At 44.1% G+C, this 26329-nt stretch overlaps 1 pseudogene; it reads right to left on the bottom strand.

Moving 5' to 3' along the window:
- Positions 1 to 18489: 18489 nt before the first annotated feature.
- Positions 18490 to 25905, bottom strand: LOC104861567 (annotated as a pseudogene).
- Between the last annotated feature and the right edge of the window lie 424 nt (positions 25906 to 26329).

The raw sequence follows: 26329 nt of genomic DNA, 5'->3' as shown, positions 1-26329 counted from the left end.
GCATGCAAGAAGAAAGAAGGAAGGAAGGGAGGGAGGAACGAAGAGTGAGAGGAGAGAAAGAAAGAAAGAAAGAAAGAAAGAAAGAAAGAAAGAAAGAAAGAAAGAAAGAAAGAAAGAAAGAAAGAAAGAAAGAAGAAAAAGAAAAAAGAATTAATCCAAGAAAGAAAGGAAAAAGAAAAGAGATTTAATCCATAAATTTGCCATTCTCAGAGCGGACCACAGAAGCATAGCCATGCTAGCGCCCTCCAGTGGTAGGAGGAAGTATCACACCACAGCGTCGCTGACACAGGGCTGCGGAGAAAGGGGAAACCATTTCGCACAAACCGCACACGTGGCTCAAAACAAGTCGAGGCATCATCACGATATTAGGTAGATGACCCATGTTAGTGATTGAAATACGTAAATCAGTAACAAGATTACTGAGTAGAGTTTTGCACACTGTAAATTTAATACATAACGAACACTCGGGGAAAAGCAAAACTGGAAGATAAGCACTACCAGAGCACAAACAAAGCTCCCTTCACAGTGGCCATAGCTGTAACGTTTTACCGATGGATATTAACTAAGAGCTGCTTGGAAACTTTATCAACTACTGAAACGAACGCGTCCAGAAGACAATCAGGAGCTGTTCACAGAGAGAGTAACTCTTGTCACAGGTTGGCAAGGAAGACTGAGTTATATTGGACACAGGATACACCAGCGGGTCTGATTCCAGGACCCCCAAGTGTACCAAAGCCTGAGGATGGGTGAGCCCCTTGTGTGAAATGGTGCAGTGTTTGCATCTGTTCATGGACTTGAGATCAACTCCAGGTCCCGAACGCCTTTTCAGCACAGTGTCAGCGCTGTGAGAGTGCCTGCTGAACTGCGCTGTCCGGGGGACACTGATAAGAAAAGCGTGTGCATGCTGAGCACAGATGCAGCCCCCTACTAGCTTTGATCGGAGATGATCAGATATGTCTATCGGATACTTGTGGATACAGAGAGCTGCTTGCACTAACCGAAAACCACGAATTTAACAAAAAGTTACTTAGGGAAGCAGCTCATTCTTGAGTCCCATAGACAGTGCATGTGGACAGAGTCCTCGTGATAGTTATTTCACATTCTAAAAGGAAAACCAGAGAGATGGGATGCCGTGGGGTGAAGTGGGCTTTGTCCTTCAGTTGTGGTGCAGGGGTCAGGAGAGGCTGGCTTTCGGGGGGTGGTGGGAAGCCCCAGTTGTGTGGAATCAGCAGGGCTGAGCGCTGTGGAGAACGGGCCTTGATGGTCCAGGTCCCCCAGAGAAGCCGTGATGATGGAAGAGACCCATCTGGACTCCAGCAGCAAGAGGGGCCCCAGGCAGATGCTGGCCCTGCTTTTTTCCTGTACTGTTTTTAGGGTGCACAGCAAGGGCCTGGCGAGTGCTGAATGGTGCCTTACCACTGTCACACACCTCCAGCCCCCTGCTTTGGAACTGTGACTATCCCAGGCCTGCAGGATAAAGGCTGAAATGTTTGTGATATTTGTAAAAACATTCTGCTTATTGCATGTGTTACTAAATAGCAACCATTATTGGAATGTTTTAATAACCTTGGTATTAACCATAGGATTCTATTTTCTTTCTTGCTTGTTTTGTTCTTTCTTTCTTTCTTTTTGTACTGGGGATTGAACTCAGGGCTTTTACTGTCAGCCACATCCCCAACATTTTTCTATTTTTTATTTTGAGACAGGGTTTTGCCAAGTTGTCCAGGTTGGACTTGAACTTGTAGTCTTCCTCTCTCAGTCTTCTGGGGTGCTGGAATTACAGGCGTGCTTCACCATGCCCAGCTTTATTGCTTTCCATTATACAGAAGTATAATGTTACATTTCCTTCAAAAATTTTTTCTCTATTTTTATTCTTTGTTACTTTTTTTTTTTCATTTACTAGCACTACCTGTCTGAGAATTCATTCCATTTTACCTTGTTCTTTGTTTGTAAAGGTTTTGGTTGCTGTATTTGCCTTTCACATTTCGTACTGGAAGAACAGTAGCGTTATTCCACAGTGTGCTTTTCATCCCAGTATTCACCAGGAGACAGTACGGCGTCCGTTTCTTGCAACACCTGTGTTGAGTGAGAGACTTCATTTTCTGGCAAATAGTCTTTGTTTTGTTACCTGAGATGCCAATATCAATCACTATACTTTTACCTTAGCTTTGTAATCTGACATTTTCTCCTTTTAGAATTAATAGATTATACTGCATATCTAGAACTTTAAAATCATTTTCAGTACTGGTTAAATAAAAATGTTTATATTAATCCACATCTGTATATATCTGCACAGTTTGCAGGAAAGTTACTGTGAAGCAACATGTAATCAACAGCTTGGGTAATTTAGGATTACCTTCGACCCGGAATTACCTAGCCAGTGTGAGAGCAAACATACTGAATTACATTTACTTTCATGTAATCTTCACCTTGATGCTGTTATTTTGATTGGTGCTGGTGAAATTTAAGGAATTATGGACATTTTGCCTCTATCTTGGCTGATATAAAAATCCCAAATATTAACTAAATAGTAAATACTGCTTTGTGATTTCTAAATTCTTCCTTCTTTTTCTCAAGGAAGAAATATGCAATTTTTTGACAAATTTAGGAAAAGAACAAATAAAATTAATAGTGGGTTTTAAATTCCCTAAGTTTGTTAAAGTTTCTCAGAAAAATGTCATTTCTCACTTTAATTTCGTGTTTGAGAACTCTCGTTGCATTTTGTATTGAAAAAAAAACCAAACAAAACTGTAAAATAATATAACCTAAACTCCTGTGCTCACCTTTCAAGATTAACAAATCTTAGTGTGCTAAATACTTTCCTCAGAGCCTCCTTTATATAAAACAAATGCAGGATTATTGGTAAAGCTGAGGTCACTGTCCTGCCCCTTCCTCCTAACCTGTCATCCTTGGTGCAAAGGGAGTGGAGGGAGAGCCCTTGTTTGCTTTTGCAGCTCCACAGGGAACTTTTGAAGGTGCTAGGAAACTTCCACTGTGCTAGAAACTGCCGTGTGCTCCGCCTGCCCTTCAGCCTTGTGGACTGTTGGGGGCACGCAGAGATGCCAGGAGACCAGAGCTTCTCCTAGATACTCCTGAACAGACCCCTGCATGGGCACGGGGACATTCTAGCATTAGCAAACAGCGCAAACTGCTTTTGTATAGTTGGGTATTCAGCCAATTTCTACACAGATAGCTGTTTTCATCCCCAAGAGCATTCCCAGGCAGTCTGCAACATCCGGGAGTCTTGATCTGTTCAGCATTTAATCACGTAACACTCCCTTGGAAAATGAGATGTGTCACATCCAAGGGCATTCTACTGTTTGATGCAGATTCTCCTTTTAGAACCCAAGTCTGATTAGATAGTGAGCAGAAGAAAGCATTTTTTTTTTTTAGTTTTACTTTCATTTTAACCCTAGTATAAAGAGCATGATTTTGAAACTTTCAGAATATTAAAATGTCTGGCTCTGGTTCAAATGGATTGTAAAATAGCTGAATTAATAGGGAGATGGGTAAAAAATGGACAGATGGAATTGGGCTTAAACAGTGGCCCTCACAGCTGGGAGACTGGCCTTGCTGAGCCTCACAGCCGCGGGAGGGCATTGCGTGGTCTCCGTGACTCTTCATGTGGCCTAAGTGTGTCCGGAGCTTACAGGGTTTAAACCCTTAATAGATGACAGCATAGAGGGAGGTTTCCTTTGACCCTTAGTCAACTTGGGTTGCTCTTTTTAATTTTACTGTCTGATGCTGTGATAGAATTAAAATGGGTGGGTTCGGGGTACAACAGAACTGCACACCTGTGTACAAGCTCAGGGACCTTCTCTTCTTAAAATGGGGATGATAACTCCCCTCCGCTCTGGGATGAGAGCCCTTGGGCTCAAGCCATCCTCCTGCCTCAGGCCTGGAGTCGCAGGGTCTACATGGCTCACGGTGATTTTTCAGTGGTTGTGAACATTAGAGTTAACACGTTAAAGGCAACCAGTAAAGAGCCTAAGGCAGGTTGCCTGCCAATAAATACTGGCAGTTACTGTTATTAAACAGAGGAGCAGGAAGCCCACAGGGAAGAGGCAGACTGAGTGCAGAGGAAATCAAAATGAGGGTATCAGTGCCCAGATCCATAGCATTTCGACCTAATTCTTCACACAGTGACACTGTTTTCCCTTCAGTCTCCATTCTTCTGCTCAAGGTTTTCTGTCAGATTAGATATGTGGCTGGGGTGCATTTTTCCTTTAGGTTTTACGTTATTTCCTTGGGATCACGCCACTGCCCCAACACTGTAAGGCAGCTTGGCTGCCTGCCACACCCCTCGGGCTCGGGGTAGAAGGGCTGACTTATTTTAATTCAGGGTGGACACAGAAGTTTGGCTACTTTGGTTTCTCTCAGCAAATTAGTTGTGCCAGAAAGGCTTGAGGTTGTGATAGGCATCTGCCAAAGACTCACTTAGAACAAGCAGAAGCACTGCAGGGCTCAAAGTGGTGTCCATTTATCCAACACACCCTCTTTTTCCTTTGCTGTTACACTAGGTGTGATTATTTTTGAAGAAGTTACTCAGGACAAGACATAAATCAAAAAATCCTTACAAAAAAGAAACAAACAGATAACACAAGCTTCCTTTTCCACAAACTAGGGTAAACTATTAGTGTGAATAAAACCAATTAACATATATATTGATATATTTTATTTTATTTTTCAGCTTTAATTGAGTTTATTGGTACATTTTAGGGATACAGTACAGTTACATTCATTGTTGGGATCTTGTACCTCTGCATGACAAGTCTTGATTCTCATTTTTTCCCCTTACCCCTGCCCTCCCTTCACCCCCTCCTCCCCTCCACCTCTACAAACACTTTATTTTCATTATCTCACATTTTTTTCTTTTCCCTTATTACCCTTCCCCTACCCATCCCACCTTCCCTACACCTTTAGTTCCTTTCTTCCCATTTCTAAATGTCACTAATCTTATTAGGTATATTGATATATTTTTAAAACAAAGGAATATATACTTTGGGGAAGTCTTCGAGCTTCCTAAGTCCTATTCATAAATCATAGGTGGGCCTTCTCCGAGGTGCTTGGATCTAGGATGTGTGGTGCTGGGGTTAAGTGTGTGATACTAGTATTAGGGTGAGCGATTCCCAACAGGCTTTCTTTGGGAATGAGACAGATTCAAACTCCAGCTCTGGACAGAGGCCAGTAGGAGCCCGGAGGAGAGGGATCTGTGTCGGTGCGCAAAGGAGGGGACTGCTGAGCGAACCAGCAACGAGCCTGCTTACCGTAGTTCATTTTCTCCGATAGGAAAATAAATGATAAGAGAATCTGTTCGTTTTCATTTGTTGCAGGAAATTTATCTCTATTTCCCTCAGCCAAGGGGGGAGAGAAATCACTATAACAAATCCACACAATGATGATAAAAAAATTATATTTCACGCTGGGATTTGTTTTTGTACTTTGCCAGTTAATATGCACATGAAAGTCTGTCTGAGATGTCACTTCTCACCAAACACGGAAGCATCACCCTAAAGCAAGTGAGGAACAGGACGGTTAAGGAGCTAAGATCGCTGCCTGCTGTTGCCTCCTCCTCAGCCAGCGCAGGACGGACAGCATCTTCTCCGGCCTGGCCTCTCTCTCCTGCCTCGCAAACAGCCCCACCTCCGCGTCAGAACAGCGAGAAAGATGAGCCGAAGGAGAGGCCGGCGGAGAGCAAACCTGAGCCAGGAGGATGCAGGACCAGCGCGCACTGCAAGGCTGGCCAGGCCTGGAGTGGGGCAGCGGTTTGCATTCTCAGGCCCTGCGAGGTCCCAGGCTTCCTCACGGAGCTCTAACGAGCTCCACACGTGTACAATAAACCAGGGCTCTCTGACATTCAATTTCAACTCAGTTTTTAAGAGGCACGCATGGTAACCGATGCAGTTTTTTCTCACTTCAATATTAAAAAATTCATTTGTAAGTTTTACCACTTAAAGACGAGATATTTTTAGATCATAGAATCTAGGTGTTAACACGCAGTTTAAAAGACTTTGTGGGTAACATTTATTAAAATATCTTACTTAATATCCACATCCCATTTTCCATTCATATACTTAGTCTTTGTATGAGAATTTATTCCAATGTGTTCCCATCGGTATTTACTTCCGAGTAACTCTGGCATCTCGCTATTGTCACTACTGACACTAGTTATTGTCTCTTAAAGTGATATTTTTAAATTATTTTGTCATCTTTCACGCAGCTGAAATAAATCGTGTCAGTTTTTGTCCATGAGAGCATAAATGTATATTCACATGGTTCTTCATCCTGTGTGTGGGGGTCAGGTGTACCCATCATCTGGAACGTGTAATAAAAATGAGATTGGGGGCGGAAGTCCTGCGTCAGCTGGGCTTTTTCACAAACCACAGACAGATGTGTTTGTTAGACATCATCCCCAGCAGGGCCGAGGACTGAAGCGGATGCCCACAGGCCCGGCAGGGCAGGGGTCCCGGGCCACGGTGGTGACCCGTCCCTCAGCACCGTGGCTGGGGGATGGGAGCGCACTGGGCAGGGCAGGGCCCAGGTGGCTATTTTGCAAAGCATGATCAGATGCTACTGAGGGTGCCGGGGTCACGTGAGCAGACGTGTCAGCCCCGGGGAGCACTGTCTCCCGCCTTCCCTTCTGTGTCTCCCATGGGAAAGCAGGGAGTCTCTAGACGCCCAAGAGCCCTTGAGCAGAGGGGTTGAACCCGTGGCACGCGTGCTACAGTGGGCACTGCAGCTCTGAGAGATTCGCCATCACTGCCCTGGAGTCCAGGCTGGCACCAGAGCCCTCCCATCATCAGAGGGCAGGCAAGGGCAGGAAGTTTGAGGGAATTTTGCCTCCCATCAGGACACTGAGAACATAGGTTTCTTAACAGATCGGATCTTAATGGTATGGTTGTTCCAAGTTCATGTACATAGCTGATGAATTTTCACTGTTCTTAGATGGTTTCCAGCAGATCGTGTTGGCACACTTCATTGGCTCATGATAAAGTGTGCAAAAGCCGTACGCAGAGGATTACTCACGGTCTGTGTTCCCGCCCTCTGGGGTCATCTTCCAGGGATGGGTCCTTGTCCCAGGGAGCAAACTGACAACAAACAGTCCAGGTAATCAAGGGACCCTGGCCACAAACCCAGTGGACTAGGTCTCCCTCACTCAGTGTCCTGTGGGCCCAGGTCTCCTGGATGATGAAATTACGTGGGTCCCATTTGTCCCCACTCCTACCATCATCATGGAGACCTGCAGGACCTTAACCTCTGCGGCAGGGGCTCGGTTTTCAGCCCAACATGTGCCTCTTGCACTGAGCTGGGCATCGCAGAGTATAAACACCAGCTTGTCTGTACAGGCTGGTCAGTGTCAAAGCAGCTGCAGCTGCAAAGAGGAAGGAGCTGTGCTCTGGGAAGAAGGGAATCCAGGTCTTCCAGCCTGCTAGCGCCCCTGAGGCCAGGTTGAGCTCCGACACCCCAGGCTGAGGATAAATCACCCGTCACCCTCTCTGTCCTCCTACTGTGTCCTGCCCGAATCCAACATCAGTTCTTGTCTTTGGACAGGAAGAACAGGTTGTGCTGCTATGCTTCAAATCGTAACACGTAAATACACACTGAGAAAATGTTGAGTTTCTCTTTGACTTTTTGACGAAGTAAAAGTAGAGAACCCAGTGTCACAGAAATGAGTGTAAAATAGTCTAAGACACAGGGGAAGCCAGTATTCTATGCAAATCTGAAGTGCAAAGGATTAAAGCTGCTTTGTATAGCAGATCTGGGGTAACCTTGTAAGTAAAGAGAGGTAATAAGGGAGCAGAAGTCTATCCAGCATTACTTTCTAGATTACAACTTGTCTGCTGTATGACAACTTTGAAGCGGTGACAGCAATCATGAGTATGGAGACATATTTTAACCATCGTAATAATGACCAACCTAAGTAGCTGGGCATAGCGGCTCATGCCTGTAATCCCAGCACCCTGGGAGGCTGAGGCAGGAAGGTTGAAAGTTTGAGCCCAGCTGGGGAAATTTAGTGATGTAGTGAGAACCTGTCTCAAAAAAAAAAAAAAAAAAAAAAAAAGAGCTGGAGTTGTAGCTCTGTATGAAAGCACTGGGTTCAATTCTTAGTAACAAATAAAAAACATAAACCAACACAAATAATATCAAGGCATGTTTTCCTTACTCCAGTTTTTCTTTTGCCACACAAGTCCTGCTGATAATCCTGACTGTTCTCACCCCAGCACTGATGACAGATGCATCCAACAGATGCTGAGCTCTCTGAGGAGCCCTGGGTGGGTGTCCTGGCCCCAGTCATGCCTCCTGGCCTTAAGGAGCTGGAGCCAGAGCTACATTCAGACTTGGTGAGAAGCCCCGTCCTTTACGGTGCTTTGCATATACAGAAATATTCTGCATTTTCCAAAGGAATCACTTATTGTCTATGAGTTTCTCATTTATTATCTTATTAAAATCATAAACAAGTAACCCGATTCCATCCTTTAGAAGGTTTATCAATCTGCACATCAGTTGATTTAAAATCTTATTCTAGATGTTTTATGGGTATATTTTAAACTCTCCATAAAATAGAATCAACTATTCCCTGTAAACTTACCCAAGAGGTAGAAATAATAATACAGTAACTGAAGGTCTAAAAATGTGTTTCATATTCCCAAGTTGCTTTGGATATTATTCTTATTTTTTTAAACAGAAAGGAAATTCAGATTAATGCATATTAAGCAAAACATTCATGTCTGAAGATTTTTGAAACTTTCTGCAAGATTTAAACTGTTTTTGGAAACAATAGTTTAGAAAATGATTAGTTCTACTGAGATTTTTAAACATGATTTTTTGAAACACTAGTTCTAAGGTTGTGAAGTTTTATTAATAAATCAAAATTCATTTTGGTGTGGGGCAATAAACTACTCTGAAAAGTGTAGAAAGTTATTCATATCATTCTTCTACTGTCTCCTCTATTTTAAAATTTAAAAAAGGAAATTTAAGATTAAGAAAATTATTTACAAAAATAACATTAAAGTTTCAATTTTTAAAGCCACTTCAAAATGGAGAAATACTCAATGAACCATAGACTTATTAAATAATTATATAAAATGATTTTTACAAGGTTTTAAGCCTTAGAGGAACTTTATTGTTCTCTGTATATGTTCTGTATTTTTATTTTTACTTTTCTGCTTTTATTAGTAGTGTTCACACATTGTTTTAGTTAAATTGTTATCTTCTCTGTATTTCATTTAAACAGTAATAAAAGTGCTTTCAGAGTCTGTGTTTTTTTAGGATTGAAATGAAATACTTCTTTTCCTGTGAAAGAAGAAAGTGCTAAGAAAGTAACACTTTTGACTAGTTTTAGTAACAGCTTGGGAACTAGAACAAAACTTTATAATTTTTAAAGAAAAAACAGAGCACGTTCGCATAGTAATCACATTTAAATTACAATTTTACTGCTCTTTTCATTCCTAAGAGTGAAGTCCAAAGAGTTCCGAGGTATCCGTTGTGAAGACACTACTCCGTTAGGCCACCAGGGGGCACAAAAGCACACAGAATGACTGGAAGGGGGTTCCCTCAGGGAGAGCTCCTGTCCTATCCGGGTGGCAAAATCATGAAACTGATGATAAGAAATAAAATTGCATTTTTGAAATTGAAAATCACGAAGTTTGGAGTCATGTCGGAAAGTCATCTACACTGCTAAAAATAAAACAACAACAAAAAGAATAGAAATTTGTTCCTGACTGGATGTTTGTTTGTTTGTTTTTTTTGGGATTGTCGGAAAGTCATCTACACTGCTAAAAATAAAACAACAACAACAAAAAGAATAGAAATTTGTTCCTGACTGGATGTTTGTTTGTTTGTTTTTTTTGGGTATTTAACCAAAAGCTTTAACCAGTAACAAAGCACCTCGTCCAGTACGGCTTTACTTACATGAAGAACCTGGAGGGTGAAGTGTGGGGGATGCAGGAACAGAGGCCCTGAGTGCGTGGACGCCCGGGGGTGGGGTGTGTGTGTGGTGGCCCTGGGGGCCGGGTCTCCGCAGGGCACAGAAGGCCACTGAGGCGTGCACTGCAGTGAGCTGCGTGTCACAAGTTACATCTCAAAGAGACGCTTTTAACCCGGGGCTTCCAACTGTGGTGCTTTAAGGCGCTGTGTGGCAGTGGCCCGACTCTCCCTCCTGGTTATTCACGGGCTTCTGACCGAGGCTTGTGTGTCTCCTCCCGAGTTTCCTTGGTGATTTCGTTTACACAAACAGATGCATTGACTTCAGGTGAACGCGGACAGTCCCCGGGACAGGACCAAACCTGAGCCCTCCGCTCACCCTGCGCCGCCCTCCCTTTTGGCCTGCGGGTGCCAGGCCTTCCTCTCCTGGGTCCGCACAGACTGAGCATGGAGCCCTCCCGAGGCTGTGCGCCTGGCCCTTAGTTTCCAGAGCTCAGGGACATTTACACAGCTCACCCGAGCCGCCGAAGCAATTTGATTTCTAACCCTTGCCAAGTCTGCTTTGGAAGCAGATGTTTGAACCTTTTGCTACATTACTTACATTTGGAAGTCTGAATAAAATGTTACTTGTATTTAAACATTTTAATAAAATTAGTTTCTCTTTTATTAAAAATACCTAATTGAAATTATAAGTTTTCAAAATTAAAATTTTATGTGTAATAAATGATTCAGAAAGCAGTCATATTCAGATATATTTAATAAAACTGTACCCTGACTATGCCCCTTTAACTTTTACCTTCACATTTTTACATTTAGAAAAGTGGAGGTATGTATTTCTCAGACATAAGCACATTTTCAGAAAAATATGTTTTGAATCACAGAGAGAAAAATTCCAAATTGATTCTACTCCTGTACCTCTTTATGAAGAGAAGTGTGGCTCACTCCTGAGCTCTCATTTCCCTGGATATTTATTCATTACATAGCCAATGATTCTAACTTTGTAGTTTTCTTTCCTCTTCAAAAAAATACTTCAAGACAAAGTTTAAACTCCATCTGTCTGGTTTCCCCAGGCACTGCACAGGCTCGCAGCGGCTGGAGGAGGCTGGGAGTCTGTCTTGACATTTTTACTCTTCCTCCTTGAACAGAGCCGTCCTCCGACCCTTCCTGTCTCCTTGTTGCGTCCTCCTCACATCCAGAGAGGCAAAGATGGCTGCAGCCACCCAAGGACCCAAGCAGCAGAGCGGCTGCCTGAGGGAGGGCTTGGTGTCCAGCAGAGCCCGAAGGCGCCTGTGAGTGGCCACTCCCCTCTGCTGTTCTGTGTGCACGGCAGCTCTCTGGGTGCCCAGCTTCCCAGGGACCCTGAGGTCCTGGAACTGCAAAGCCGCCTCCCACCTGCGGCAATGCCCAGTGCTGTGATCCAGCTTTTCCTGCAGTTAGGATGTGGTATCATTTTTCCAGGGATAAATGGCTGCTACATGGTTCTTTTCCCTTTCCTTTATTTCCCCTCCTTTCCTTACCATTCTTTTTCTCCTCCTGAATATGGTTTTTTCTCACCGAAACACTTTAAAGACAACAGAACTTCTTCCCCCCTTTCTTTCCTTCTCTTTCTCTCCCTCCCTCCTTTCTGCTTTCCCTGCCTCCTTTCTTCCCTCTCTCCCTCCCTCCCTCTCTTCCTTCCTTCTCTCTGTTTTTGCAGTCCTGGACTTGAACCCCAGGCTGCATGTATACTAGCACTTTACCAGCTACATATCCAGTCCATTTTTATTTTTTACTTTTACTTTGAGACAGGATCTCCCTGTGTCATTGGGATCTTCCTGGCTCAGCCCCCTGAATAACTGGGATCACAGGAGTGTGTCCCCATGCTCAGATGAGACAGTGCTGGGAGCAGTGAGCAGCCTTCCCATTTCTCAGCTTGACCTCTGTCATGATGCAGATAGCCTCCTTGTTGTCCAAGGCTGCCTATCCGGAGTTCAGACCGTGTAGCCCCCTGTACCCCGGGTACGGCTGACCACTGCAGAGCCAGGCTGCATTCCAAGACAGTGTCCATCTTCACAGGCTGCTGGGAGCAGTGTCTCCGGGCCTGTGGCACATCAGGAGGAGTCTCTGGAGGGGCCTGGCACAGAGCACAAGGCCCGCAGGCCAGCTTCTTCATTTCTGGCCTCCCTACACAGCAGGTAAATACAACCTGCCGCTTTAGCATGAGGAACCTGTCCATTAGGCACTTGCAGCATGGGGCCCTGGGATACCTTTGTCAGGAATAATGTGTTAAAGAAGTTTTTTTTTGTTTTTTTGTTTTTTTGTTTTTTTCCTTTGGCATAATCAGAAAGCATTCACTGAATAGTAGAAATCTTACAATGCTCTGTGGGTGAAAAACCAAGAATATTCCTTAGGTTTGAGTTCTGTCCTTCAGTTTCTTATAGTTTGCCTGGTAAAAAAGACTTGAAATTATATAAGCACGATGCAGAGATGACAACATAGAAGTTCTAAGCTGTGTATGATGAGGAAGACAGACACTTGAGTAAACCCAGTTAGAGCTAAATGGCAACTGGAGGGCTGGGTGTTGCTCGGTGGCAGAGAGCTTGTCTGATGGGAGCACTGCCCTGGACTCTGACCCCAGGACTATCCTCCCTACACTGTCCTCGCACAGCCTCTTGCTTCCCTCTTCTGCCTCCCCAGGTGATTGATGCAAAAGGGGCTGACATCACAGAAAGAAGGTAACCATGAGCGGATAGAGGCACCCGCGTTTCGACGAGCCCATGAGCGGCCATCTTACCTTCCATGACCTCAGGCAGTGCGAGTTATGGGAACTTATTTTTCTTGACCCCGAAGTAGACAAAGATGCTCAACCCTTGGAGCTTGGAAAGTGATTGGGGAAAAACAAAGCGATTAAGACATTAATTTGCATTTCAGTCTGTCTGATTTCTTTGGTATTGGTAGACTATGCTCAGAACAGAAAGAACACACTGATATTTGCACATCAGGATTAGGAATACCATTCAGAAGAAGAAATATTTTAATTATGTCTATGTTCGTGAAATAGAACTCCAGAAGTCAACTTTTCTCATAGCTCTTCAATGCTGTATGCTACAACTTGCTATCATTGAGTCCAATTTCAGAAATCATACTTTTCCTGTCAGTGGATCTGTGTGATATTCTCTGAGGAAAGTGCATGGCGTATTTTAGAGCTGCCAGATGTCCAGTTCTGAACCAGGCCGTCTGGTATTTGAGCTTTTACACTGTAAACAAACTTGAGAAAGCTCTACATGCAGCTATGCCAAATATGTCCTGATTCAGTAACCTTCCCCGTTCCATGGTACAAGCTGGACGGACACGTCTGCCCTCTGGGTCCATAGTGGCCTTCTCAGAGGCTGGCCCAGGCCACCAGAACCGAGCTCTCTGTCACCTGGGCCACGCGGGGTACAACCTGAACTCAAGTTCTCACTGCCTTCCCAGCAGGGAACAGGCAAAGGGGAAATGGGTTCTCTTTCTAAACTTGGGATAAACTAGAAAATATTTTCACTTTTCTTGTCCAGCCTGTTTTGTGGTAAAGAATGAGTGATGACTTCATTTACAAAAATTGGTTTTCATAAATCAAATCCCCCCAAGAAGTTTAAAGTGCTTTTTTTAATTAAAAAAATTAGTTTTCTTTTTAGTATTTCATTGTAAACATTAAATGTCTGGCAGTGCCTCGTTAAATTAAACATCCATGTACTCGTTTACCCAGTAATTTTGCTCTGGGCTTTGGTACCAAGGAAATCATACCTAGTTCCTAAGGAGGCAGGGACATGTGTTGTGGCTTTCTCGTGAGGTGTGATGTTGGAAGTCTTTGACGTCTGTTTGTGGGAAAGTGACCTGGTACAGTGCAGAGGGCACATGCTGAGGGGTAATTAGAAGCACACACTGCCACGTGGATGCTATGGAAATCACAGTACTGAGTGTGGAAAGTGAGGGCAGGATATGTAATGACACTGTCTGTGTCCCTACAGTGCACCAGCCCAGAACACATGCAGAAACGGACACCTTCAGACACTGTACAGTGGCTGCTCCCAGGAGGTGACAGACAGGGAGACTGACGGAGGTAAAAGGGGGCCCTGATGAATATGTACATCTAAAGCAGCAGGCAGCTCCACTCAGAGCACTGAAGCCCTCCCCGTAAGAGGAAGATTTTAACGCTCAGGAACTCAGGCTAAAAAAACTCACACACATAAAAGGCTTAAGTGTACAGTTATAAGTGAACACGTCTGGCATCCTGGCCAATTCTAGAGGTGGCAACTGCTAGCACATTGAAGCCATTTGTTGTACATTGTTCCAAACAAATTTTGGTGCAAGCTCAAGGTCTAATTCAGTTTTATAAAAATGAGATCAAATTATACTATTGTCCTACACATTGCTATTTTCACTTGTTACATAGACAGTTATTAGCTACCTGTCTTCTATCAATTGTCTGTGATCATCTATCTATCTTCTACCTATCTTCTAATTTGTCCTCGATCCCCTATCTGTAATGGTCCTTCCCTACATAATATCCATATGAATCTACTTTTCTTTTTCCAGTCTTTCTTATTTGGTTCTTATTTGCTCATAACAGAGAACCACTTTGAAATATGAGAATATCAGGCCAACCGTACCCCCATTTCCTATTTTCAGCTTCTAGTTTTGTTAGGAGCATTGTTATTTTCACTGTGTGGAGGTTTTATGGCACTTATCCACACTGTACGCTGTGGTCAGTACTCTTTGCCCCATCTGTCCACTTGGCTAATTCCACAGTGCTTTCCTGCCTGTCCTCTCCTGCTCTTCTTCTCTTTCACAGCCGACGTGGAGAAAGCCGAGTCAGCCTGGAGTTTTCCTGCACGTGACTTATTCCTTCTGCCGGAGTCACCACAGCATTCTTTGCTTTCTCTTCAAGATAAGTTTCTTCTCCCCACTAAAAAGTTAAAGTGTTGATCAGATGTTGAGAGTTTCTTCTGCTGGATTGCTTTTCTTGTCGTCTTTTAAGTTTATATGTAGTATTTACTGATAGTTCTATCAGTTTTATTTCATAACTCTTTTTAAGCTAAAAAGTTAAAGTGTTGATCAGATGTTGAGAGTTTCTTCTGCTGGATTGCTTTTCTTGTCTTTTTTTTCTTTTAAGTTTATATGTAGTATTTACTGATAGTTCTATCAGTTTTATTTCATAACTCTTTTTACTTGAGCCTCTGCAGCTTTTCTCAAGGCTGTGCACATCATGGACTCTGTTTTCAACACATAGCTTCTCCTGTGGCTTGGGCACCACAGATCTTGAGAGCTCGGGGATCAGAATCTGAGGAAACTGTGAGTCGTCAGTGGCCAGCAATGAGAGAAAGCTCCTGTGGGCTTTTCCGGAGACTGGTGACAAGCTGACATGGTGGTGACCAGCCCTGGGGACATGAAGACAGACTCAGCTGCCAGCAAGATTCTGTGTTCATGTTAAGCAAGTAAGAGATGTTGCTTTCTCTGTTCCAGAATCTACCAGAAGCGTCTTCTTTGCATTTGGTGGCCAACACAGACCTAGAGGGATGATGTTGAGATAGGATGAGTTTATCCAGGGAGGGTGTTCAGTTGTGCATCCAGTGGGAATCTGCTGGAGACCCTGGAAGAAGGTGCTGGAGATGATATGCCCCTCCCCAGGATTGCACACATCCTACTCGAAGGAAGATCCTGGGCAGCAGAGGTGGAGTGGGATGGCTTGTTAGTTTGTAGGAGGGGTTCACTCTCAGAATAAAGGTTCTCTAAGACAAATTTTGGCAAAATTAGCCAGAGCCCCCACAAGCCTCCCTGCAGATTTTGAAGATTTAAAATTTTTCTTCATAGTCTGAAAGTTATACATTTTCTGTCTTTTGTTAATAGTTATCCATATATTTTAAACAGTCTTTAGTTTATAGTTTTCTAGCAAAAAAAGAAAGGACAGAAAAACAAATTAACTTTAGATATTGCTGGAAAAAAGACACATTGAAGATCTTAAGTTAAAAATGTTGGTAGGGCTGGGGGTGTAGCATGCTCTGGGCTCTGGCTTCCAGCCCCAGTACCTCGAAAAATGCATTGGTTGCTTCCCTGAGTGACTGGGGTGCCCCACATTGTCTCTGTGGGGATCCCTGGATCACCCCAAGACTGAAAGTGTGATGCCTGTCACCACAGGGATCCTGTCCTCTCCTGAGCCCAATGTCCCCCCGGGGACTGTGCCAGGGTCATGTGAGGTTTAAGGGCTTTGTGTTATTACTCTTCACATTTCACTGGCTGTTTCTGCTGCTGTTAATGACAATAGTAGTTAAAAATTTTTTGGTGTGTGTGGAAGTGCAGTTCATTTTTTTCTATCCATCTCAGCACCACGAACTTTGAATATTTGCTAATGTTCTTTCATCCACGTAACTCATCACATGGTCTGCATGTGACAACTCTGCTGCCTCTGCTCCGTGTGTGCAAATGGTCATGCGTGTGACAGGGTATACTATTGTCAACACATGTTTATCGTTAAGCAATCCAGGGCCCACTGCTGGGCTGGCATTTGCCACATCCAAACAGTGGCTGTAGACCTCTGTGCCTGGTAGGGCTCAGGCTCTGAAACTCCCAAGGGACCTGTGAGTCCCCACACGCGTCTTCCCAGCCCTGTCGGACCTCAGGGTCTAAAGAAAGGCCTCTGAGGTTTTATTGGTCACTGAACAACATGTTTGCATTCCACTTTCTGTGGCTACATTTTTCAGGTACAGGAAATCTTTAGTCTTTAATTTGAAAGAGTTTTTTTAAAACATGAAAGGAGCTGAATTTTAGAAAATATATTTCCATATTTGTTGATATAATCCTATATTTTATAAATATTATGAATGATATGCATACAATTTCCAATGTTAAAATACTCTTGGTACTTATTACATTGTCTTTTTAAAAATACTACATTTTATTTGATGGAAATTTGTATCTAGGATTAGTATGACACTGACTTGTAATTCCTTTTGTGTATTTTCTGGCCTGTTCTTGCTATCATGATTAAAATAGCTTATTGGAATGAGTTGAGAAAATTTCTCTCTTGCCATATAAAATTAAAAATACCTGTTTTGCTAGCTAACATCCTAATGAATGAGGAAAGCCTTAAAGCTTCTCCTTTATGATCTAGGCCAAGACAGAAATGTCTACTTTCACCATTTTAATCAACATAATACTGGAAGTTGTAGACAGAATAAAAAAGAGAGGAAAGTGATGAAAAGTACCTAAATTGGAAAGAAAGAAGCAAAAGAATCTCTGAAGATTCCACCAAAATGCTACTAGAATTTTAAATGAATGCAGTAAGGTGGCAGAATACACAATCAATATATAAAAATCAGTCGAGTTCTATATTCCAACAGCAAGCTATCTGAAAAAGAAATCAAGAGGCCAGTCACATTTATAATAGTTTCAAAAATACTTAGGAATAACTTTAATCAAGTAAGTGAAAGATCTCCACAATAAAAACTATAAAACATCAGTAAAAGAAATTTAAGTAGACACGAAGAAACAGAAAGACACCTATGTTCATGAATTGGAAGAATGGATATTGTTGAAATGTCTGCAGTATACAAAACAATCACAGATTCAGTGCAAGCCCTATAAAAGTACCAATCGTCTTCTTCACAGAAGTAGAAAAACAATGAACATTTTTATGGAACTACAAGGATTTAAAATTGTCCCAGAGCAATCGTAAGCAAGAAGAACAAAACTAGAGGCAGCATCCTGTCTTCAAATTAAACCACATAATCTATTGAACCTCAAATAATCTTTTTCCATGAAAGCCATTATTTCCTAGAAGATGCCCCTAAAATTAAGGAAGATAATAATAAACAGGGAACTATTGGGTTTTTCAGATATCACGAGTCAGTAGGCAGCATCCGTTGGTTTCTTCTTAGGAAAAATAGGAATTTATACTCTATTTTTTCACCTTCCTTCCCTGTTACCTTCCAGAATTTGTTAGTTCTATTGTTTTGTTCTCTCTCAATGCACATTTCATTTTGCAACACAATATTTTTTTTCAGCTTTAATTGAGTTTATTGGTACATTTTAGGGATACAGTACAGTTACATTCATTGTTGGGAATTTGTACCTCTACATGACAGGTCTTGGTTCTCATTTTTTCCCCTTATCTCTGCCCACCCTTCATCCTCTCCTCTGCAACACAATATCTTTGATTATTTGAGGTTAATTCCATAATTAACTCCTCACATATCCTTAGCTGTGGCCCTTCCACTCCTGATGCCTTTATTTCAGTTCAGCTTTTGGGGCTGTGGTGGGGGCTGGAATGATTTTATTTTTGTACTGCCAGATCACGTTTAGTTAATCATGCTGATAATTTGTGTTCTTTTCAATTTTCATATTAGTTGCACTAGAGATTTAGCAGTTTTGTTTTTTTTAAATAGATAAAAAAGCTTTTATTTCTAAAATGTAACTTAATCACACCTACAATGTGCTAGGCCGCTTTGGAATTGACCCTGCAGCACTGAGCAGCCAGAAGGAGCACTCAGGGCGCCCAGTCCAGGCTCCCAGATGTTAGCCCTCGGGCAACTAGGTCCACAGAGTTGTTCCTCAGCTGCCTTCCTCCATGTCCAGCAGGCTGTGCAGTAAAGTTCTGGGTGACTGCAGGTCCTGCCTTGAGGAGGAATGGCAGCCCACACCCTCTGCTTTCACGGGCATACTGACAAGCCCTGGCTTAGTGATGACCCCAGGCCATGTGCGAGCTTTTGGACTGGGTGTTCCAGAGGACCCGTGGGGGTCTGGACGGTTCTTTCAAACTGCTGACCACGAATGGATGGAACGAAGCAACGTACCGATGAGCTGCTGCATCGGTGTTGTGCTTCTCCCTGATAATCACATTTGGTCTCGCCTTGCAGGATCTTCAGGGGCTTTGACGAGATGCCGGGGTCTTTTCTGGGCACCGGGCTTCAGGCCTACACCACTCTGTGTGCCCCAGCCACGTCCTTTGCTTATTTGTCCTCACAGCCTCCCTCTTCTCCTTCAAGAAATCTCTGATGACAGCATCTCCAGCGAAAGCTTCCTTTCTCATCTGCTTTAGGCTTCTGTCCTCCTCATCTTCCTATTCCTGTGTTGCTGTGGGAATGGCCAAAGACTCAAAGACTTCAGGCAAGGACATTTTGAGGTTCTGGAGATCAATCATTTTGCTCCTTTTTTTCCTTCCCCTTAGGGGCCTGGTCACGTGGGTTTCTCATCCTTTGCTCTCAGTTTAACAAAGGTCTGGGGAGCTCCTGATTTTGAAATTATTCTTCTTTTCCCAGATCTTCTAGTTCTTCCAGAGTCTATACTTTCTCTGGCCTCTGAAGCAATGAAGATTCCTCTTCTTCTAGGGCACCTCCCTCTCTCTGGACCTACAGAACAGTCCCTGATGGACTCACTGCTTCCTGGAGCGACAGCTTTCCTTGTTGAGTTTCTGATGCAACGCCCTCAATTTGAACATGTCCTGGCTGCTAGAAACTTTGTTTCTTGGCTGACCACTGGCTTAATATCCTGGCTGAGCTTATGTCTTTTTCCAAGGAATCACCTTTCCTCAAATCCTTCCAACAGAATTTCTTCCTCTGCTGCTGACCTTTCATCTTCCTCACTTTTAGAAAACTTCAGGACAACAGGCTCAGGTCTGTCTGGACTTTACCTTCTTTGGCATCACTGTCACAGTTCCTGAGCATCCAAGGATTTGGCCCATCCGCACACACCTGTGCTTCATTCACTCTGTCAGGGACCAGCAGGTCTTCCTCTTCAGCACCCTGTCCTCATCCCCTCTCTGCGATTACCTGGAGTCACCGGCTCAGTTCTTTGTTCTCAGCCAACTGTTCTTGCACAGCTTGGAGAGCCTTTTCCTTCTTCACAATTCTCTGAAGAGTTTTACTTTTGATTTTCTCCTCTCTCTGTGCCATGGCTTCACAGTAAGACTGCAGAGCTCGGGCCCTCTGAAGCTCTTCCTGGTGCATCTTAGCCTCCTCCAGGCTCATAGCTTGGAGAGAGGCCTTTTCCACGGGAGCCAATAAAGTATCTGTCACTGATCACTTGTTTAAAGGAAGGAAGTTAAAAACTTCTTGCTCTCGGGGGGTTCTTGCCTTCCAGCCCCTGAAGACAAGTTCAGTGGGAACAAGGTTGACTGCTCCTTCTCCGGGGGAAATGCCAACTGCTTAGTGTGCAGGTTCTTGAGAATAGTTGGATAGCGTTTGGAGGGGGTTTGTGCTGTTTCCTTGAATGCTACTTCTCCGTGATCTGTTCAACGTCTTCCATGTTAGGGGGTAATCCCACAGTCTGCTTGGAGTTAACTCCATTCTGCTTTTTCACAGCAGCCAATGATGGTGCATTTCTAAAAGGCCCGAGAAGATCAGAAAGGACTAGCTTTTCTCCTGATCCTTTAGAGGTCACACCGAATTTTGATGCCTTCAAACTAGCCTCAGAGGTCTCAGCCAATTTCCACCTCTCCTTTTCATCAAGAGAACCGGTTGCTTTCAGAAGCTCTAGATGCTTTCTCTCTCCATCACTGCCCCCTCCTCCTCACGGGCACTCAAGGACTAGCCGTCTGTTAGTCCTCAAGTCTTTGCTGCTGGCTTAAAGCCAGGAGGCCCTCCACAGCCCGGACTGCGTCCACCTCGGCAGCCTACAGCAAAGATAGGGTTATCAGTGGACCATTTTCCTTTTGAGGAACCAGATTTTTGTTTCATGGATTTTTCTCCAGTATTTCTGTTTTCAATTTCACAGATTGTCACTTTTGATCTTTTCTTAGTCCATTTTGGATTCCTTAACTTAAAGCTTCATGCCCTCAGGTAGCTGGTGTTGAACTGATGCGCTGGCCATCAACAAAGCCCACCATCCTGGGTACCAAGACGTCCAGCCCGGGTGGAGGCGGCACAAGCAGGCGGCACGCACTCCTAGCCGCCGCACGGGGGCAGCGCTCAGCTCGCCAGCGACTCCTGTTGCGCACGCGTGACTCCTGGTGGGCTTCTACCACGCATGCGCATGCCTGAAATTCTTTTTTTTCTTTGCTGCTTGGTTAATTTTATTCAGCACGAATCCCATGAATACAGCTCCACTAAGATTAAGGTTTCTAGTTTCCCAGGCCAATTAAGTTCATTGTCACTTTTATGCCTTTTCCTGAAGCATCTACTTTGAATGTTTCCAGTTTCATTTGTATCCTCAAGAGCTGACATGCAGTTGTTAGGTCTGATTTCTGAGCTCTCCTGGTGTTTTTTTAGCACTGTTTTTATATATTGGAAGAACTGATAACTGAGGCTAAGAAGGCAGTTCAACGCTTCCTTTTGCACTCGTTCTGACAAGGAACTAGAATCACTCTCTTTTTCATCTTTTTCTACTTGAATATCCTCAGTGGATGTTTCCCCTCTTCTAACTTCAACCTTAGACAAGGAATTAGGTCCAACATCAGATTGGCCACCTGAAAGAGTTTGGGACAAGCGTGCATATTTCTTTTGAATTACGCTACTCTAAAACAACATTTCTTACTTTTGTCCAGAGAAAATAGCCACTATGACTTCTTTGTTTTAGTATACAGTTGTGGAGAGTTTCCTTTTTTTTTTTTTTTTCCTGTGTATATTTCTCTTTTAGGCTGGAATTTTTACCTTTTGGTTGATAGTTTCTTTTTAACATAAATCTATTTTTCTGTTATATTTTTACCTAGTTAGTCTACCATCTGGTAGGTCTCTCCTTTTCTACACCTAGCAGAGAGTTTCAGTCTAGAGTGTCCTGCAAGGCTCAGCTTGGTTCTTTTGGCAGATGGTGGCTTTAGCTCATTGGGTTGTAACCTGGGAGGGGAACAGACCTTTTGGTTGATAGTTTCTTTTTAACATAAATCTATTTTTCTGTTATATTTTTACCTAGTTAGTCTACCATCTGGTAGGTCTCTCCTTTTCTACACCTAGCAGAGAGTTTCAGTCTAGAGTGTCCTGCAAGGCTCAGCTTGGTTCTTTTGGCAGATGGTGGCTTTAGCTCATTGGGTTGTAACCTGGGAGGGGAACAGGGGATGCTGGTCTCTTCCTTTCCTTTTTACACCCAGGTATGAAGTAAATGGGCTTCCTATTGCACGTGTAGACCACATTTTTCTTATTCATACATTGATGGACTGACTGTAGGTGAACTTTTGTGAGGATACTAGAATTGGGATGTTTCACAATGCAATTATGGTTCACTGACTTGGCCAGAAGGGAGCTACCTGTTGCTATCATGAGTAAAAGCATAGCAACCATGGCTGGTAGACAGAGATCTTCATATTTGTGTTGAAAGTCAGAGCATGATGAAGTTTCCTCACAGAGAGCCACAAACTGATTCCCATTTGGACTTCAAATCTATTTTGCTTCCCCATTGAGCAAGTGCTAAAACTAAGTCCTGAGATCCCCAGGAATCCTGAGGCCTCAAATCCTGCTTATTTCTATGTGCTCCTGCTTCCATTTCTGCTGTAACTTGTATCTGGAGGTCGACTGTAAATCCTTTCATATCCTGCTCAGTACTGGCACCCATTTGGAGCAGAGGGCTAGGAGAGGGACTCTGCCTCACTGACACCAGGGAACAGCACAAACTCGGGGCCACAGGGTGATGAGCTCAGAGTTGGGAGTGACAGTTGATCACTGATATGTTATGTCTTAGGCCTATTTTAATATAGAATATATTTACAGGTAAAGGAAATGTCTGCAAAAATGAAGTACATGAGAAAGAGTGGAAAACAGCATCTCATATTGGGCACTGCCACTGAGCCTGGAGGAGAATCGGAATATTACTGAGGAAAAAAGCAAAAAAGAAATTGTTTTAGAGGAAAAAGGGAAAAACACTTAGCAGGCCAGGAATGGTGCATCTGCATTACCAGAGATTGAAGCATCTCCGAGAAATGGAACAAAGATCAGCAAAACCATCTAAGTGCTTGCCAAAGGGCCAGATGTTCCTTATGGAAACTTTTACCTCCATAACTGGGCCTTTGGGGGCATTATGCCATCTGCCAAGAAGCGATCCTACCTATGTGTGGCAAATAAATGTCACACCACACCCCTCTTTGCAAAAATACTTTTGTGATTCAGGAACAAAACTTTATAAGGACGTTCATAAGCATCGCTCAGTTTTTAAAAGCACATGTGTATCTTATTAGGTTTTTTTTTTTTTAACTCAAACTTTGGTTTGACTATTGCTTAAAATCTGGAAATTTTTGTAAGAAAATTAATGGCTAATATTTATAAACATTCTTCAACTTTCCAGACTACGGTAATGAGGGAGTCAGAGTGGAGGGTTAGGCATGTTAGGCACCGTGTTTAATAAATTTGAGGGCTGGGGCATGAATCAGTGGTAGAATGGGTAGAATTGGATTCCATTCCCAGGAGAGGGGTGGAGAGGGAGACAGACAGAGAAATTTATTTACACGTTTTTTTAAGTCAAGAAGTATATAGACTCTGACCTATTTGTGGTGGTGAAGTGAACCCCCAGTTTAGCTTACTTTACAGCTGATAGGTGATGGAGGGACCAGATGTTTCCCTTAGTTATGGAATTAGTCCGTGCATAACATCACCCCTAGAAACCAGGCTCTTCTGTCTACACACAACCTTAGACTCTTATTAATTTTTTCCAGTTTTATCTTTTTATTAATTTTTTCCAGATTTATTCATTATCAATCATCTGAGTCTGTGGATGTTAATTTTTTGGAGGTGCTGGCGATTGAACTCAGGGTCTCCCTCATGCTGTATGCTGAGCTATACTCCAGCTCTAGTTTTAAAGACATCAGATGTGCCTGTGAGTTCTTTGATTTTTATGTTAGTTTTCCTTTCTTCATAGCATTTGACAAGCTGCCTGACCTCCCTCCCTTCCTTCCTTCCTTTCCTCCCTCCCTCCTTTCCTCTCCCCTCCCTGCCTTTCTTCCCTCTCTCCCTTCCTTCCCTCCTTCCTGAAGCTCACTTGCCCCTGGATTCCACAGAGTCGCATCTTCCTAATTCTTGCCCATCTCTGGTCGCTCGTTGTGTTTAGATCGATGGCCCCTCCGGAGCTGTCTGAGATGCCGGTCCCTGGGCTGTTATACTCATTTCCATTCCCTAATTATCAACTCTCTGCCCATGGCTGTCAGACTTTCACTTCTAACCCCGGCACTCGCTGTGATATTGTCGCATCACCATCTGCCAACCCTTCAAACTCTGGGAGGCTGAGGCAGGACTTTTACCCAGTCCAGGTGACTTAGCAACTTAGGAAGATCTTGTCTCAAAAGTAAAAAAATAAAAAAAGGCTAGGGATGTAGCTGAGCGTGAAAGCCCCAGGTTCAATCCCCAGTACCACCAGCCAACCAACCCAACACATAAACAGACACCAGTTCAGTGTGTTCACAGCTGCTTTCAGTGTCCTGGAGGACAAGTTTCTCTTTTTGTACTCTGGTTCTGATTAATGCTACCTGCATGAAGGATAGAAAGCCCTATATTGTCTTAGATTCTTCCTTCTCCTTTGGGAAGCTGATGGATTTCTTTACTTATATCAGATCTATTTGCTAAATACACCTTGCATCCTATTTTTTAAAAATCTGCGTTATTATCATAGTTATTATCATAGTTGGGCAATTAATGTATCAGGCCTGATAAAATCACAATCTCCCATCCTTCCCAGTCATTAGTATTTATCGTCATCAGTGTTCTTTCCGGAGTGCAACTTGAAGCTCGCTTTTCCTGGCTCAGAGCTCTTTAGCAGGTCCCCTTGTCCCCTTGAGACTCCTAGCTGTGTCCCCAGGCTCCCGGCTGTACCTCAACTCCCCCTCCTTCGTGCATCTACTCCGAAGCCTTGCTGCATTAGAGCTCAACCTGCCTGCCTCCATGTGTGCACTTTGCCGCAAACTCTGGAAGGCTTTGTGGTTTCTTAGCAGCTTAGTGGGCCCAGAGGGCAAAGCTTATTCCTTTCTGCATGTCCCAGATCTCCTCTGAGCTTTGCTAGTCATGAAGCAACAGTGCAGCCGTTCCTTTCCTTCCCTGCATGCGGGGAACAGGCAGAGTGTGGTTCGGAGGAGGTGCTCGGGGATCGCGGGTAGCCCTGCAGCTCAGGAGGCTCTGCGGTGGTGATGGCTCAGACCGAGAGGAAGAGGTGGCGCCTGGCCACCCTCAGTTGTGAGCGGGAAGGAGCCAGAGTCGGCCGAGCCGGTGCTTGGTGGAGAAATAGCACTGAGAAGGAAGCAGTAGGCTCAGCACGTGGAAGCAGGAGGCGGTGAGGGAGGCCAGGGAGGCCAGGGAGGCCAGGGAGGCCAGGCGCCGCCTCAGCCAGCGGGCTTGGGTGAGTGAGCAGCACAGCGGCGGATGCACAGATGTCTCTGTCTCCAGGCTGCACGCCGGCCGCTCTGCGCACTCCCACCTTCAGCTTCACTGCTCCGCACCCTGAACTTCACACGTGTCTGCCACAGTTACCGATGATATCGAAATAGCAGAGGTTTGTTTCTCCATCACACTGCAGGTTTCATTCCAGGATGTAAGTTTAAAGAACAGCTTCATGGAGACATGGCGACGCATCAATCTCAGAAAGGAAGGAAAGAGGCAAAGTGGGATCATAGGAGGGTTCCTCTCCTCTCCTCTCTCTCTTTTTTTTTTTTTTGAGAGTGGGTCTCATTATGATGCTGAGGCTGCCCTTGAATCTCTGGGCTGCAGTGATCTTCCTGCCTCAGCCTCCTGAGTGAGCCATTGTTCCTGTTTCATTCGAGCTCTCCAGGCTCACCTGGGACTTAGTGCCTGCCTTGTCGCATTGCCCAAGGCAGGTCACGTGGTCCTGCCCTGGCAGCTACGTGTGGAAGTTCCTCCCCTCACAGAGGGACCTTGCGGATCATGTGACAACAGGCAAGGACACATTAGCCTCAAAAAGATGGCAGCAAATGATGCTGTGGTGTGATCCTGCATACACCCCAAATTAGAAAAATTATTCCACAGAGTTGCCTTTCACAACTAGCGTCAGGATCAGGATAATGGGCACAGGATCTTCTTCTTCTTTCCGACACAGAGCAAACATGCATTTGCAGTGAAGGACAGGTGTTCCCACAGCTGGACCTATGCTTGTTAGCAACCACACACATTTTGCTAAGAAGGTGTTCGGAAATACAGTGTGGCTTAGATATGTCACATTTCCATTCTGGAGAAGATGCAGAAGCCTGAAACGGTGCACATGCTCCATATCATCAAAATAGCTATGGCCGGAGGCCTCCGAAGGCCCTTTGTGCCAGCCCTGCAGCAGGGAAATTCTGCATCCTTGCAGGGCCTGCTGAGCTTGTGGTCCACACTTCTTCCCCACAGTCAGTCACTGCAGGTTTCTCTGTATTGTGAGAGTTTCGGCATGAGGTGCCCTTCTTGGCAACGCTGGGTGAGGACCGATCTCTGTCTGTGGGGTTGGTGCCTGCCGGAGAATAGAGGCTGCCTGTCCCAACTTCCTGGAGCTT

The sequence above is a fragment of the Fukomys damarensis genome, unplaced genomic scaffold (assembly GCF_012274545.1).
Source record: "Fukomys damarensis isolate Sample0158 unplaced genomic scaffold, DMR_v1.0_HiC HiC_scaffold_10, whole genome shotgun sequence".
Taxonomy (NCBI): Eukaryota; Metazoa; Chordata; class Mammalia; order Rodentia; family Bathyergidae; genus Fukomys; species Fukomys damarensis.
The sequence above is the reverse complement of the archived record's forward strand: the minus strand, read 5'-3'. Positions and strand labels throughout refer to the sequence as shown.